Source organism: Oncorhynchus mykiss, chromosome 6, assembly GCF_013265735.2.
Source record: "Oncorhynchus mykiss isolate Arlee chromosome 6, USDA_OmykA_1.1, whole genome shotgun sequence".
NCBI lineage: Eukaryota > Metazoa > Chordata > Actinopteri > Salmoniformes > Salmonidae > Oncorhynchus > Oncorhynchus mykiss.
This window is the reverse complement of record NC_048570.1, coordinates 32,369,551-32,381,022: the sequence shown is the minus strand read 5'-3', so window position 1 is coordinate 32,381,022 and position 11,472 is coordinate 32,369,551. Positions and strand designations below refer to the sequence as shown.

The window sequence follows — 11,472 nt, the reverse complement described above, 5'->3', positions numbered from 1 at the left end:
ATACTGTACAAACACACACACACACACACACACACACACACACACACAACTGAGTTTGAGATATAGTGAGACTGAGTTAGGGAGGAAAAGGTCATTTGTCATTTGCATGTTAGTTAATGTTAGAGGATGCTTTCCATAGGTCAGAGCCAACTTGCAGGATGTGTTTTGCATTGAAAAACTGTACACAGTTGCGCAGGAGAAGGTGGGGTTTGGGTTTGAACCGCACTAGTCTGTGGACGAAGAGGTGGTTTCGGCCCCGGTGTAGGATGAGGCCGATAAGCTGATGGTGAAGGAGATCGTGGTGATGGTGACTGATCCTGTGATCCATTCAGATCTTGAACCTCCGACTTCTCTGACTCTTCACCTTGAACCGGCATCGCCTCCTGATCCAGATCTGAATCTTGAACCTGTGACTCAACCTCTGACCCTTCACTGGCAGAGAGGAGGCAGAATGACAGGTTGTGGTCCTATGCCTACTCCTGCAAGCCCCTCCTCCCACTGTTGAAGAAGGCCATGAGCACTACAATGGGGGTCAGGCTCAACCCGTTGTTGTTGTTGCTCTGGGTCATGTTCACCGCTTTCTGTTGATTCCTTTCTAAGAAGGCTGCTATCATCTGAGCCTTCTCCAGATCCCTTTCGGCTTACCGTAGACGGCGCTGTCTTTCTAACCGTTTGGCTATGGTTTCACATGCTTCGAAAGCTCGTGGCGTTTGGGTGTCCAAGCGCCAACACTCCTCGCCAGCTTGCATGTTCTCCATGTTTTGGCATTTGACCTCCTCTAGTTTAAGGAGCTTCATACACTTCCTGAGAGCAGCAGCTTCTGAGTCACACAGGGTCTCTGATGGGACTCCACTCCATCCGTTTCCACGACTCTGAGAGGACCGGTATGAAGAGTGGATCTGAGAGATTTAATAGAACGTCACTCTGATCCCCCCAGTGTGCCTCCTCTGTGAGGTGTCTTCCAGAGTCTGGTGAAATGGCAGGCCTTCATGTGTTGGGGCCTCCATACTGTAGGCACTGAGGAAGAGGGCTTGGATGGAGAGTGTTGAGGGTAGTCTGCCACAGATAGCTGCAGTGCTTGTGTGAATCATCTCTTTTGAGATCGGGTTATGTTGGGGGTAAACTTCATTATCTCTCAAATGGACTGGGGTCTGTTTTTGGCTCTTTTCACCTACAAACAGGCTCCTCTTTAGGCCTCACTCCTGCTGGATGTGTGCTTGCTGCACTTGGCTGTGACAAAGTGAAGGTTCCACCTGCTTGTGTCTCACATGTGTCGGACCCAGCTACGGCAGAGTCAGGATGAGGTTCGCCATCGAGGGTGGGGGAATTGAGGACACCTGTATCCCACTTCAAATCTGTCCGAAGGACTACTTTTTGAGGCCGGTTGCCTAATGTGAATACACTGGGTGAGATAGGAGCTGATACAGAATCAGGAATTCTGGTTAGAGGACAAGGATAGGGCAGAGAGTTGGGGTTTCGGTTTAGAGAGTTGCAGCTCATTCTATCCTTTAAAATGATCCATGTGTGAGAACAATTAGAGCCTTTTCAACAGAGAGCATCCCACTTTACAGCATCTCACTATGAGATGTTAGGACACAAGTGCAAGTAGCTGTTGCTATAGCTTCTAACAACCACAAAAGAGAAATGGCAACAATCCTCTCAACTAATGCAGCATAAATGTGTGTGTAGTGTGTTTATGGAAATGTCAGCACTGGTTGTTATGCTAATCTGACAGCACAAACACACACCAATATGCAAACACACTGTCCAGTTGCTATGCGGCGGATGCTAACCTACTGAATCATTATTCAGCTCTATTTGTTCTGTAAATATATATATTCTATCCTCCTAGAAGCACAGGATGCACATACTGTTGTTTATGCATGAAAAATAACACAAGACACACAATGCTGTGTTGATGTGAAATGGCTAGTTAGTTATTGGTGTGCGCTAATAGCTTTCAATCAGTGACATCACTCCGAGACATCGAAGTAGCCCAGTCGTTTCACTTGCTCTACAAGAACCGGGGTAACGCTGCTCCACGGGCGACTGTTTGTCGATGTGTGCTAGGGTCGTTGGCTCGAGCCTATGTTAAGACATGGAGAGGGACGTAAACAACACTGTTACGATCAAATAAAACCAGTTTGGTGTTGCTCCAATTCCGAAAGAGGAGGAAGCCTTCAGAGTAATAATATGACTGGATTATTCAAGTGTCTGTGACACTATTTGACATAACATCAGACGTGGTAGTAGGATATCACATACAGAGTATACATAGGCCTACAGTAAAAGTTGGTGATTGACGGGAACTGACCAGTGATCACCTTTCCTGTTATGAAACAGGTTGAAACAAACAGGAATGTCCTGTGTGTAGGCTAGTAGGGAAGTGGGTTTAGACTAGTCTACCACTCGCTACCAGGTGGAGGCGACACTGCGCTCTCCTCTCTACCAAAGCGCGAGCTGCCTCTACAGTCCCGTCTCTCGGTGAGATCATTATCAACCGAACCTGACACACACGGAGCTAGATCGAGCGAGCGAACAGAACACCCCCCACTCCCCCCCAATTCCGACCCACCGGGAAGGGAAAACACCAGTCTTCTGATAACCAACACCTTCTCCCACTTTTACGCATCCAACCACGATCTCTCCAGTGACGTTACCGTTGAATGTGGGGTTTGAGGCTATTCGGATACAATCTGTGTTCTGCTGGTTTGTGTTCAATGCAGTAAAACGGTTTGCTCCGATCCTCCCCCGGAGTCAAGGATTGAGAGGGAAGCAGCGCTTAACTCGCGGACTGACCAGCCACGGACATGGCGATGGGATCTCTGCAGTGGCCCTGTAAATCTTGTGCTTAGTAAACCCGTAAGCAAGGTTTTTTACGCGCTATATTTCACAGGAAAGGGACGTTGATTCAATCACAACCTTGGATTTTTGTGAACATTGATTTGATTATCAGATCGGCTATAATTATTTTTGCCTTTTTTTCAGCGCACTGTTGACGCCATTTTCCTCAGGTTTTCTGTATAAAAAAACTTGCTCCATTTGACAGCTACCAAGGACGCTGTCAGCGCAGACGCCGGTTCTGTAAATGTGACCAAATGGATTTTAAATGATCTTGATGACTAATTTACACAATAGTCTCAAGTGTTCGACAACATTGGACATGGGTAAGTAGTTGACCATAATCTCTTACACACTTGCGTTATTGTAGTCTAAATGTGAGTTGAACATGATTTTATTAATTTATGATACTTTATTTTGCGGTTGGCTGTGGTTTAAAAAAAGAGAATGCAATATCTCAAAATAAACAGTTAATTTGTAGCGAGTTTTGATCTCACTAGGTAGGCTAGTGTGTGTGTATGTGCGCGCGTGTGCGTGTGTTGTGGAGCAGGTGGAAGACGTAGGCATTCCCCACTGGCCTCGGCCTGGTCTTGAACCACTAACCCTTTGGCAAGTGCATTGCGTCCTGTGCCATTAAGGGTCCAGACCTCTGATGAGAGTGAGTTGTAGAGTGAGCCTATTAATGGTCCAAGTGGTGGTGTGAAGGGTTATACACACATCCTGGAGGCAACTGCAGATTGATGAAATCACTGTAAAATACATGTCACACTTTGAGAGTGTATAAAACAACCCATTACACCAAGAAGTCCAAACCTTTTGAGAAGGGCCGATGGTGTTGTAGGCTAGCCTATAAGGACACTTTAGTCCTTCTATAGGCTGTTTGAAACACTCCTGGCCTGTGTGAGAGAGAGCCAAAGCAAGCAGATCACTGGAGTCTGTTTCACAAATGGCCAAGATCTGATCTCAGGGTGGAGTTCCGCGTTTTACCTGGTATTTACATGGCTAGATATAAGAGCAAAGTAGCACTTACATAATTATTGCTTAATAACAAATGACTTTCCAGTGTCTTTGCGCTGAACTGAAATGAGCACCACTATGTACCATTTGGTACCAGGTAGTTACCAACTGTGGTGTTGTTCAGAGTAAGTGCCAGAAGGTATTGTCCACTGTTACCATAGCAGCTGAAACAGGACGGTCAAGTAGAGCCTTCCACTTTAGTGTCAGGGTCAGGACAGGTGTGCTTTGAGCTTACTTCAAGAAACCAGTTACAGGCCAGGGCAGGCCCACCATCTTCTAACCTCGGAATTATTTCACTGATTGGTGTAATAGTGGTTGTTTTCTCAAATAAAGTGTTAACTTGTATGCCCTTGTTGTAGGATAAAGTGTGATCCATTAGAGAAATTAGACCAGGTAAATTAGAACCAGTGTGTGAGTGTGTAGGCTACTGTAATGGGGCGATTCCACGCTAGTTCTATTACAGTAGCCTACACACTCACACACGGGTTGACATTTACCTGCATGGCTCAAAAATATTTAGGGTATCTCAGATTTTTCGGACAATTCTCACATAGAAACTTCATTGGGTGGAAGGATGTTTCATATGCTTTTTACTTCTGTAACACACATTTTTTTTGGGGGGGGGGAATCATTATGAAAGTGGGCATTTTGGGCCCTTTTTAGAGATATACACGCCTCCTGTAATACCCAATGATCTGTGAACCGTACATGATACAGAAAACACCTTGGTGTCATTATACTCCTAACAGTGTGCTATAAAATATGGAGTATCGCTACTTTCTGAAATAAAATGTTACACATTCATTTATTTAACATTAAAACTATGAATATAACAGAAGTACCCTTTTAGATTTTGTTCAATTTTAGACATATGGTTTTAAATAAAATACTCTATAAGTACATCACATTTCCAGAGTGGGCGCTCTGCAAAGTTTAAAGTTATGATACATTTTTATCAACACCACCAACGCAGTGAATGGGAAAATGGATTCAAAGGGAACTCCCTCTGCTGGTGATTTGCTGAATGTGCAATCCTACAGGAGGGCTGTGATTGGTTAATAACCTATAATGTCAATTTCTATGTATAAAAATGATAATTCCATCAACAGTAGCTGATTGAAGAGTAGGCCTGTGTTGTTACAAACAATATGTATAAAAATAAGCAAAGTGATACTTTTCAGATATTTATAATAATATTAGGAATGTTGAATAAATGAATGTGAAAATGTGTATTTCAGAATATAAATACACTCCATATTTTAGAGCACACTATAAGGAGTATACACTGAGTGTACAACACATTAGGAACACCTGCTATTTCCATGACACAGACTGACCAGGTGAATCCAGGCGAAAGATATTATCCCTTACTGATGTCACCTGTTAAATCCACAGTGTAGATGAAGAGGAGGAGACCGGTTAAAGAAGGATTTTTAAGCCTTGAGACAGTTGAGCTATGGAGTGTGTATGTGTGCCATTCAGAGGGTGAATGGGCAAGACAAAATATAGAAGTGCCTTTGAACGGGGTGTGGTGGTATGTGTCAGGCGCACCGGTTTGAGTGTGACAAGAACTGCAACGCTGCTGGGTTTTTCATGCTCAACCATTTCCCGTGTGTATCAACAATGGTCCACCACCCAAAGGACATCCAGCCAACTTGACGCAACTGTGGGAAGCATTGGAGTCAACATGGGCCAGCATCCCTATGGAAGGCGTGGCATCTTGTAGGGTCCATGTCTCGACGAATTGAGGCTGTTCTGAGGGCAAAAAGGGGTGGAACTCAATATTAGGAAGTTGTTCTTAATGTTTTATACACTAAGTGTAATTACACAAAGATGTTGTCTGTAGCATTACAGGAGCCATGCATATGTCTAAAAAGGGCCTGAAATTGCCACTTCCATTATGATTTTCTCAAAAATGGTTTGTGATACAAGTGTAAAAAGCATTTCAAACATCCTTCCTCCCAATGAAGTTTTGGGAGGATTGCCAGAACAATTTGTGATACCAATTCTGTATCTGATATGTGTTGTGTGGGTAGGACAGATAGCTGAGAGTATAGCTGAGTGACATAGCTACAGTATAGAGGTATTGCTGAGTGATGTAGTGGCATAATGAGAAGTAGCAGGTGCTGGATTGAGACACTGAGAAATGGTGAGGAGATGTTGGTGTGGGGCTTCTGTTGTCACGGCAACTGGCAACATACTGGATGGTGGACTCACAGTAGCTTACTAACAGAGGCTCTCGCTCTGTTTTGGATTCACTTTGGATTCCTGGAGCAAATGTTGATCCCATGATATGGGCAGGAGTGCTGTTGGGGTTGGAGTCATAGCAGTATCTAAAGATACTTTGTCCTCCTATAACAGAGCAGGGACAGGGCATCCCTATAAGAGTTCCTGGGTTCTCTCTCTCTCTCTCTCTCTCAAATTTTTGAAAACGGTGAAGTTTGGTCCAGCTCTCTATTATCTTATCGGTCATATGTGATTGTAAATCTGTTTTGAGACCTGAGTCAAGAGCAGACCCAGAGACTGTAGCTACCAGTGCATAGGTATTATAGGGACACTTATTGTAAAGGGAGATCCAATCGGCTCTAGTGGCTTTCTCTGCTTGTTTCCTTTCCATCTGAGAGACAGGGTTGAGGAAGAGAGGGAGAGAGAAAGGTAGCAAGATGAGGGAGGGGGAGGTTGGGCAACAGAGAGGTGGAGAGGAGAAGAGAGAGAGTGAGAAGAGGGGGGAGAAAGAGCTGGTCAGAGGGGCAAGGCAGGGGGACTAGAAAGAGGGGGAATAGAGGAAAGAGATCCAAGGACAAATCTAACTGTTGGCAGACTGAGCTAAGTATCAGTACAGGAACACCTTTTGGCAGAGAGTGGGGATTGGGGATGGGGGGGGGGGGGGGGGGGGGGGTGCGCCAGAGAGAGAAGGAGAGGGGGCAAGGCAGAGGGAAGGAAGAGAGAAGGAGAGGGGGCAAGGCAGAGGGAAGGGAGAGAGGAGGAGAGGGGGCAAGGCAGAGGGAAGGGAGAGAGGGGGGCAAGGCAGAGGGAAGGGAGAGAGGGGGCAAGGCAGAGGGAAGGGAGAGAGGAGGAGAGGGGGAAAGGCAGAGGGAAGGGAGAGAGGGGGAAAGGCAGAGGGAAGGGAGAGAAGAGGAGAGGGGGGCAAGGCAGAGGGAAGGGGGAGAGGGGGCAAGGCAGAGGGAAGGGAGAGAGGAGGAGAGGGGGGCAAGGCAGAGGGAAGGGAGAGAGGAGGAGAGGGGGGCAAGGCAGAGGGAGGGGAGAGAGGAGGAGAGAGGGAAAGGCAGAGGAAGGGGGAGAGGGGGCAAGGCAGAGGGAAGGGAGAGAGGAGGAGAGGGGGGCAAGGCAGAGGGAAGGGAGAGAGGAGGAGAGGGGGGGCAAGGCAGAGGGAAGGGAGAGAGGAGGGGGGGGCAAGGCAGAGGGAAGGGAGAGAGGAGGAGGGGGGGGGCAAGGCAGAGGGAAGGGAGAGAGGAGGAGAGGGGGGGGAAAGGCAGAGGGAAGGGAGAGAGGAGGAGAGGGGGGCAAGGCAGAGGGAAGGGAGAGAGGAGGAGAGGGGGCAAGGCAGAGGGAAGGGAGAGAGGAGGAGAGGGGGGCAAGGCAGAGGGAAGGGAGAGAGGAGGAGAGGGGGAAAGGCAGAGGGAAGGGAGAGAGGAGGAGAGGGGGCAAGGCAGAGGGAAGGGAGAGAGGAGGAGAGGGGGAAAGGCAGAGGGAAGGGAGAGAGGAGGAGAGGGGGAAAGGCAGAGGGAAGGGAGAGACGAGGAGAGGGGGCAAGGCAGAGGGAAGGGAGAGACGAGGAGAGGGGGGCAGGCAGAGGGAAGGGAGAGAGGAGGAGAGGGGGAAAGGCAGAGGGAAGTGAGAGAGGAGGAGAGGGGGAAAGGCAGAGGGAAGGGAGAGAGGAGGAGAGGGGGAAAGGCAGAGGGAAGGGAGAGAGGAGGAGAGGGGGAAAGGCAGAGGGAAGGGAGAGAGGAGGAGAGGGGGAAAGGCAGAGGGAAGGGAGAGAGGAGGAGAGGGGGAAAGGCAGAGGGAAGGGAGAGAGGAGGAGAGGGGGAAAGGCAGAGGGAAGGGAGAGAGGAGGAGAGGGGGAAAGGCAGAGGGAAGGGAGAGACGAGGAGAGGGGGAAAGGCAGAGGGAAGGGAGAGACGAGGAGAGGGGGCAAGGCAGAGGGAAGGGAGAGACGAGGAGAGGGGGGCAGGCAGAGGGAAGGGAGAGAGGAGGAGAGGGGGAAAGGCAGAGGGAAGTGAGAGAGGAGGAGAGGGGGAAAGGCAGAGGGAAGGGAGAGAGGAGGAGAGGGGGAAAGGCAGAGGGAAGGGAGAGAGGAGGAGAGGGGGAAAGGCAGAGGGAAGGGAGAGAGGAGGAGAGGGGGAAAGGCAGAGGGAAGGGAGAGAGGAGGAGAGGGGGAAAGGCAGAGGGAAGGGAGAGAGGAGGAGAGGGGGAAAGGCAGAGGGAAGGGAGAGAGGAGGAGAGGGGGAAAGGCAGAGGGAAGGGATAGACGAGGAGAGGGGGCAAGGCAGAGGGAAGGGAGAGACGAGGAGAGGGGGAAAGGCAGAGGGAAGGGAGAGAGGAGGAGAGGGGGGAAAGGCAGAGGGAAGGGAGAGAGGAGGAGAGGGGGGCAAGGCAGAGGGAAGGGAGAGAGGAGGAGAGGGGGGCAAGGCAGAGGGAAGGGAGAGAGGAGGAGAGGGGGGCAAGGCAGAGGGAAGGGAGAGAGGAGGAGAGGGGGGCAAGGCAGAGGGAAGGGAGAGAGGAGGAGAGGGGGAAAGGCAGAGGGAAGGGAGAGAGGAGGAGAGGGGGCAAGGCAGAGGGAAGGGAGAGAGGGGGAAAGGCAGAGGGAAGGGAGAGAGGGGGGCAGGCAGAGGGAAGGGAGAGAGGAGGAGAGGGGGAAAGGCAGAGGGAAGGGAGAGAGGGGGAAAGGCAGAGGGTTAGGTGTTTTCACTGACAGCCATTTTGTGTCTACTGCTGCATTTGAAATGGTTTAACATTCATCTGCTGTCCTGCAGCCATGCTCAAACAGCAGGCTAGCTTCAATGACAGTGTGCACGTTGAGGACCTGTCTGTGTGTCCTTTGGTTCTGTGATCAGGGATAGCAGAGTTAGCCATGTAACACACACACACACACACACACACACACACACACACACACACACACACACACACACACACACACACACACACACACACACACACACACACACACAGAGCATTAATCTAATAGAGTAAAATAAAGTAGTTCCTGATGTCGTAGCAGTCTGAGTTCCTGCTAAGTGCTCCCCAAACCCTGTGTGTGTGTGTGTGTGTGTTTGATTGTGCGCGTGTGCCCAGGCGTCCGTGCTGGTGCGCACGCAAGCGCGTGTGTGTGACTGTATCAAGGGCATTATGCAACCACAGCCAGACTGGCTATGTTACCTCACTCTCACATGATGTGTTAGAATGTTTTATCCAGCTCAGTCCCTGTGTGTGTGAGCATGTTTGTGTGTGTGCGTGCGTGTGTGTGTGTGTGTACCATGGGGGACAGCTCACATGGCCTTTCTTAAAGCGTGGTTTAACTAGTAAACATAATCAATGTTTTTAGTTAGGACACAGCCTGAAGAGCAAGGGGGGCAAATCCTCAGTTAGCTCATAGCAGTCAACTGTTAGGGAGCCACTGGTCTCTACAGGCAGTTTCATCCTTTCATCCTCCTCTACCTTTCCCTGTTAAAGAAACAGTCGGGAGTAGAGAGAGTTTATGCCATTCAGCAGACACTGTAATCCTAAATGACTTACAGTCGTGCATGCAAGCCATACATACATTTTACGTAGGATGGCCACGGGAATCAAACCCACATTTCTGGCGTTGCAAGCGTCATGCTCTACTAACTGAGCCAGACAAGGGAGGGAGAGAGACGGAGAGAGATGGAGAGAGAGAGAGAGCGAGTGACAGGGCAAGGGAGAGAAATGGAGTGAGTGAAAGATAGAATAGCTGGCATCAGATGTATGAGTCTCTGCAGCACCAAATCTTCTACAAGAGCAATCAGATTGACCCTGTGTGTGTGTGTGTGTGTGTGTGTGTGTGTGTGTGTGTGTGTGTGTGTGTGTGTGTGTGTGTGTGTGTGTGTGTGTGTGTGAGCTATTTGTGAGTCCACCTCAGGTCTAAGGCTGCTGCAGCCTTAAAAGGTTGTTTCGGCTGGGCAGTGAACTCTCTCTCTCTCCCTCTCATACCCATATGCACAAGGAAGAGAATCACAGCTTTCATTCGTACTCTTCAGGTACGTACATGGGTTGGGAGTAGTAGTTGGTGAGATTTGAACAATTCTGGCCTGTTACAGCCCTACTGTTCATTCCCTCAAACATTATAGTTCAACACAGAAAGTACTTCAGTTATAGATACACACACACACACACACACACACACACACACACACACACACACACACACACACACACACACACACACACACACACACACACACACACACACACACACACACACAGAGTGAGGAAAGAGAGTGAAGGAAAGTCCTTATGCTGCTTAGATGGAAGCTGTGGGCAGAGCTGGCAGCTTTAGGAACATAATAAAGCTATTTATGCAGCCAGTCTGGCCTCTCACAATCACCCTGCTGTCTACACGGTTACAGAGAGGTGTGTGTGTGTGTGTGTGTGTGTGTCTGAGGCTCAGAGCGAGAGAGGCCCAGTAAGGGTCATCCTTACATAAACACAGTCTCATTTCCAGTAACAGAAGTAACAGAGAAGGGGTGAAACTATAATCCAGTCCATAGGTCTTATTAGTTGTGTATTGCCAAAGCCTATACAAACGCTACATGGACATTCAGCTGGGGCAGCTGGTTCTGGACTCATCTAGCTGTTTTATATGGTTTTTCCTCAGTTGTAAACATAATTTAAAAGTTTTTTTAAAGCAGTGGTTCCCAACCAGAGATACTAGGACCCCTGGGGGTACTTGGTGTATCCACAGGGGTACTTGAGAAGACTCAAGAGACTATATGCCTGCTGGTAAAATGCACATGAGGAGGTACTTCATGGGTATGCTGGGCAGAGCAAAATTCATTTGGTGGTACAGTAACCGAAAAGGGTTGAGAACCACTGTGGTAGAGGCCATTTCAGTGTAGATACAGTGCTGTGACATCCTCCTCAGAGGCTGTAGTTGGTCACAGTGTATGGTCACTGTGTGGTTGGTCATAGTGTATGGTCACTGTGTGGTTGGTCATAGTGTATGGTCACTGTGTGGTTGCTCACAGTGTAGTTGTCAGACGTCCTTTTTTCCCTCTCTTTGTTCTAAGGGAGAGTCCTGGGTCCTGTACACAGACATATATGGGGTGGCTTTAACACATGCCTTAGGGCTCAGTCACTGTACACACACACACACACAACATGCACACACACAGTGGGCTTTAAAAGATGCCATTGGGCCAAGTCACAGTCCTGGAATTAGGGAGACCCAACAGAGAGGACCAGACAGGGACATACTGCCCTGAGTTGTGTGTGTCAACAGAGCTGTGTGTCGAAAGCATTAGTATGGTACCGTGTGTGTGTGTTGGAACTTTATAGGGGATTATGCTGGTTATCTAAACCCACAGTGAGCAGAGCGTGTGAGACCTGTCGGCTAAATATGACTACAGGGGA

The 11,472-nt window shown here is 48.8% G+C and overlaps 1 protein-coding gene across 2 annotated transcripts in view; it reads left to right on the top strand.

Moving 5' to 3' along the window:
• The first annotated feature begins 2,497 nt into the window (after nt 1-2,497).
• The window catches only part of setbp1 (SET binding protein 1), a 58,031-nt gene continuing 49,056 nt past the window's right edge, over nt 2,498-11,472 (top strand). For both annotated transcript variants that reach the window (XR_005052065.1, XM_036979922.1), the window contains exon 1: nt 2,498-3,167. The gene's annotated coding sequence lies outside the window, so the exon portion shown is untranslated. The remainder of the gene's footprint in view (nt 3,168-11,472) is intronic.